Here is a 5000-nt window from a genome sequence, read left to right as displayed (position 1 = left end):
TCCAAATTTGGGGAACTTCAGTCATAACGAATCCGCAAATGCATATCGATTGGCAATAAGCTCGAAGACTGAGTAACACTTAACCCAAATTCAAACCTGCATCATAAAGTATCCGAAGTTATCCGCAACGCGATCGACGGAGGCGTGTATCCGCTAATGATGAGTTGGCGACGACTGAGTAATGATCATTAACTCTTACCGAGTAGGCTTTACTTCTTTTTCTTTATTTCTTTATTTCTTTACAGCTATCAGTTACTTGTCGACAATCTTATTTTCATCTGCTTTATCTTTTTTAATTATGTTCGTTCGCGAGTGTATGAAATGGGTTAAAATATGTGATTTACGAATCTATGACTACAAATATAACTCAATGATAACAACAAAACTTGCGTAACTTCGACATCTTAAAGAAAGTTGATAATTTTCTTTCTTGCAAAAGCTTTCCCGTCAGACAAGTCAAGTTGTTAAGTATGCCTAACTAGGTGGAGGCTTAACAAGTTCATATCTAAATTGCGTTGCAATCTCTTTCTAATTCAAGAAGCTTGGCGCAATCGCAATATACACTTTTCTCTCGATTTACAAACCGCTTATACATATGCCAATGTACATTATGTCTATCCTATTCAACCATAAGCAAAGGCATAGACAGAGACAGATACAACCAATATGTTGCCCCGTGAAAAGAATTCTGGCAGATAACCATAAAATCGGGGAAAGATGGAAGGAGAAAACTTCACAGCGATAGCGGAGTCAAGATTACCTCCCGGGTTCACGCGAGACAAGAGAACGAGACTCGGAAATGCAAAGAGGTTCGTAAAGCCTAGCTCGAGTAAGCTTTCTCCCGAAGACGAGAAAGGGGGCAGGGGAAGGTGCAGAGGAAGAAAGAGGAGGAGGAGAAAGGGAAGAAGAGGAAAGAGAAGGGGCAGAGGAAGACGAATAGGAAGAGCGTAGTTTCAGCGCTGTTGCTCCTCGATCCCGAATGTCAACGGATCTGCGGCGGCTAAATATGACTTGCCGCTCGGCTTGGTCATGGAGTGTACCGACCTTGTTTTCTGCCAAGATTTTTGGTCTTGCTCTTTGTGCTCACTGATCCTAGTGTCACGTTCTCACCAGGAATGATACTCTTATAATATCACTACTGCATTGAAGGTGCATGTTTTAGCCAATATTTTAGTAAAATCATATTTCTAATTACACCTAACGCATGATTTCAATATGCTTTCCAAGTGGATGATCGTAAACAAGAAAGGATGAAATATCTCCAGCATTTTATTCTATAAGCAGCAAGATCCAAGTCCCGAATCGTCTGCAGCCCAAGTGATATTTTGCCCTGCGATCTTCGGCGAAACAAACTATGCAAATCCGTAGTTATTTAACCACATTGTAAAATAGTTTTGAAGCTGGAGCCATGGAATTTTTGGAAGATACGTATTGCATTTGCTCGCAACAAATCCGGAAATTTAACAATACCTTAAGATTTTACTTTAATTAGCGTACATGTTACTGAACTAATTACCCAACTTTTTAATGACAAAGAAAAAGTGCAACCATTTTTGTATAGTCTGACTGTTGAAAGCTACACATAAAAAATAAACCAAAATACATCACTAATGAAAACTTATCAAAAGCGCTTATTATTCATGTACATGTAACTTATGTATGTATGCATACACTAGTAATTCGAATTATACAATAGTGCGCAAATACTGAAACCATCTACGAATAATAAATAATGAATATAAATTGGCGCATCCTATCAATTTCATAGTACTTTATAAGCAAAAACTATTAACGGAATCAATAACAATTTTGTTGAAACCCCTGCTGTTCCTGATATATTTTTCATTTTTTCCAAAATAAAAAGAAGTAAATTAAAACTATTGTGTGTCTGTTTTCATTACGAGATTCCATCCTCATGATGGCGAGATGGAAATTAATGCCACGAAAATGATTCATAGGACCGGGCGATTATAATTATTGATTACCAGACAAAAGGAATGCGCAAACGACCATTAAAGTCCCTCTCCCCCTCTCTCCCTCCCTCTCTCTTCCTCTCGCTATTCCCTCTCTCTCTCTCTCGCTCTTCCCTCTCTCTCTCTCTCTCGCTCTTCCCTCTCTGTCTCTCTCGCTCTTCCCTCTCTGTCTCTCTCGCTCTTCCATCTTCCTGTCTCTCTCTCTCTCTCCTTCTTCCATCGCCCTCTCTCTCTCTCCTTCTTCCATCTCCCTCTCTCTCTCTCGCTCTTCCCTCTCCCTATCTGTCTCTCTCTCTCTCTCGCTCTTCCTTCTCCCTGTCTCTCTCTCTTTCTCACTCGCTGTCTTTGTCTGTCTTTCCTCCCTCTCCCTCTCCCTCTCTCTGTCTGTCACAATCCTACGGCAACTGGTACGGGGGTTATGCAAATACGCCATTTTCAACGAATTAAAAGTGTTGATTTATTTTGCAATCCCATTATTTGCTGCCGTGCTGATAAATCTCAATATATCTCAAGCGTAATACACTACTATTTCATCCGTCTAAATACACACGCAGTCACGCTACAACAAAAAGCACAAACCAAACACGACCCCCCCCCCAAAAAAAAAAAAAAAATGAAATACAACCCATTTTCAAAGACCAGCTGGCTTTCATTACTCCGCCAACCACAAATTATAGAATGAGTGAGTAAATGAGTGAATGAATGGATGGATGAACGAATGCATGAAATGAATGAATGATTGCATGAATGAACGAACGAAAAACCGAATGCATGAATGAGTGGCACTGAAAAAAAAAACGTAACAGTGCCATTTACGCCTTCTCCTCTGTCTCTCCCTCCCCTCACACTAGCAACACTTAGCCCTAACTCATAATTACAGACCAATTCCTCGGTCTTCGTTCGGTAGGCAAAGTATACCCTAGGAGTCCGGGAACATAAGAGTGAGTAACGGGATGCGTATTACGTCATCCACTGTACGTTATTGGCAGCAAGGTCTTTAGACTGGAGTTTTGAATAGGTCATAATCCACAAACGCAAAAATATATTCATTAAGGCTACCTCATGTTCACAGTTTCCATGATGTGTTATAGTTGGATTATATCAAAAGAAAATTAACGAAAAAAACAGAAAGCAAACGAAGAAATTTGGGTAAACGCCTCTACGAATGCAAGGGAAATACAGAAGTGACTAAGACTAATCAGCTAAAAGATAAACAAAGTCATCGATACCGAAATAGACGATAAACATGTCGGATTTTAAAATACCTTCGATAGTGTAAAGATGAGAAACAGTAAAAATGGATAGATTAATAGAGAGAGCGGTTAGGCGCGCGCACACACACATACACACACACTCACACACACACATGTGCGTGTGTACTACTAAAGAAATATGTCAATAAGTGTAACTGTCGATATTCCCGGCATTGTCAACATTTACAAAAAAGGTTTCCAAAACTTCTAGCGCCAGACAACAACGAGGAAGCCACCAGCTGTTAGTCAAAGAAACTCGAGGATAGAAATCGCCAGAACTTTTATTGGACCTTCCCCGTTAGCGACAGTAGCCACAACTAAAGAGGAAATAATGGGATAATGGGGACTTGATATAAGACTGGATCGCTTAATTACCTCCATATTCCCGTGACATAATTACAGAAACATCTAACATAACTCCATATAACTAAACAAAATTAATTCCACCTCAAAATTAACCAAAATCATATCAAAGACCAAATGAATAAATAAATGAAAATATACAAATCTGAATAAACATACAAACAAATAAATAACCAGATGAATAATAGAAAGTGCCACTGCATCGCAGCCACAACACGAAACCCGAGCCGCGCCTCTTAGCAATATGGCTCCCTCCCCCTCCCCCTCCCCCTCCCCCCTCCCCCCTCGGGCTCACTCCCCACCCCATTACGCGCGCGGGCGGCCGTCCTGCGCCCCTCCGTCTGCGCCTTCGAAGGGACGAGTTCACAGGTCGTCGGATTGCTTGACCCGGATGTCCTGTTGTGGCGGGAAGGAGAAGGAGAGAGAGAAGGAGAAGGATATATATATATATATATATATATATATATATATATATATATATATATATATATATATATAGAGAGACAGAGAGAGAGAGAGAGAGAGAGAGAGAGAGAGAGAGAGAGAGAGAGAGAGAGAGAGAGAGAGAGAGAGAGGGGGGGGGGTGAAGGAGGGGGAGGGAGAGGAAGAGAGAAAAGGAGAGAGAGAAAGAGAAAAAAAAAAGTGTGTGTGTGTGTGTGTGTGTGTGTGTGTGTGTGTGTGTGTGTGTGTGTGTGTGTGTGTGTGTGTGTGTGTGTGTGTGTGTGTGTGTGTGTGTGTGCGTGCGTGCGTGCGTGCGTGCGTGTGCGTGTGTGTGCGTGCGTATGCGTGCGTGTGTGTGTATAAGTGAGTGAGTGTGTGTGTAATAGGAACGAAGGGAAGAACAAGAAAACACACCAATATGCGTGTGCGTGTGCCTGCGTGCATGTGCATGTAAACGAATGAATGGGCTAGTGTTACCATGTACGTATACATATATATAAATCCATTAATACCAAAACCCATGTCAATAATTCAACCCCAGCCTATAAATCAACCTATACACATAGACCTCGTTTCCCCTACAAACCATAAAGAAAATTCATGGACGTGAAAAAAAATACCCATGACAATAAAGGTCGCACAGTGACCACGGTGTAGCTTTCGCGCTATTACGTTCAAATTCCTTCGCTTTTCGGGCGACTTTCTTGAAGGACTGGCAAAAAACACCTGCGTCTGGTTGACAACAATTTCGAAAAAGCTTCTCTTGGAGCGCGCCGTCCTCCGCAGACAAAAGAACCGCGCTCTGCTCTCTCCAGGTGTAAAGGTTCTTGTACGGACTCGCTTGCTATAAGTAACTAAAATACAATTTTGTATTATGAGGCGTATCACTGTACACTAATATTTGTAATTTTGAGTTAAATTACCTAACCTCTGCCCGAAAGCAATTTCTATTTTTTTTTTTTTTGTTTTT

At 41.1% G+C, this 5000-nt stretch overlaps 1 protein-coding gene across 1 annotated transcript in view; it reads right to left on the bottom strand.

Moving 5' to 3' along the window:
* Nucleotides 1-5000, bottom strand: part of CASK (peripheral plasma membrane protein CASK) — a gene marked incomplete in the record, with an annotated part of 1154881 nt that overhangs the window by 683801 nt on the left and 466080 nt on the right.

This window comes from Penaeus vannamei, chromosome 3 (assembly GCF_042767895.1).
Source record: "Penaeus vannamei isolate JL-2024 chromosome 3, ASM4276789v1, whole genome shotgun sequence".
NCBI classification, from domain to species: Eukaryota; Metazoa; Arthropoda; class Malacostraca; order Decapoda; family Penaeidae; genus Penaeus; species Penaeus vannamei.
Note: the sequence above shows the minus strand (reverse complement) of the source record. Positions and strands in the feature narration are given on the sequence as shown.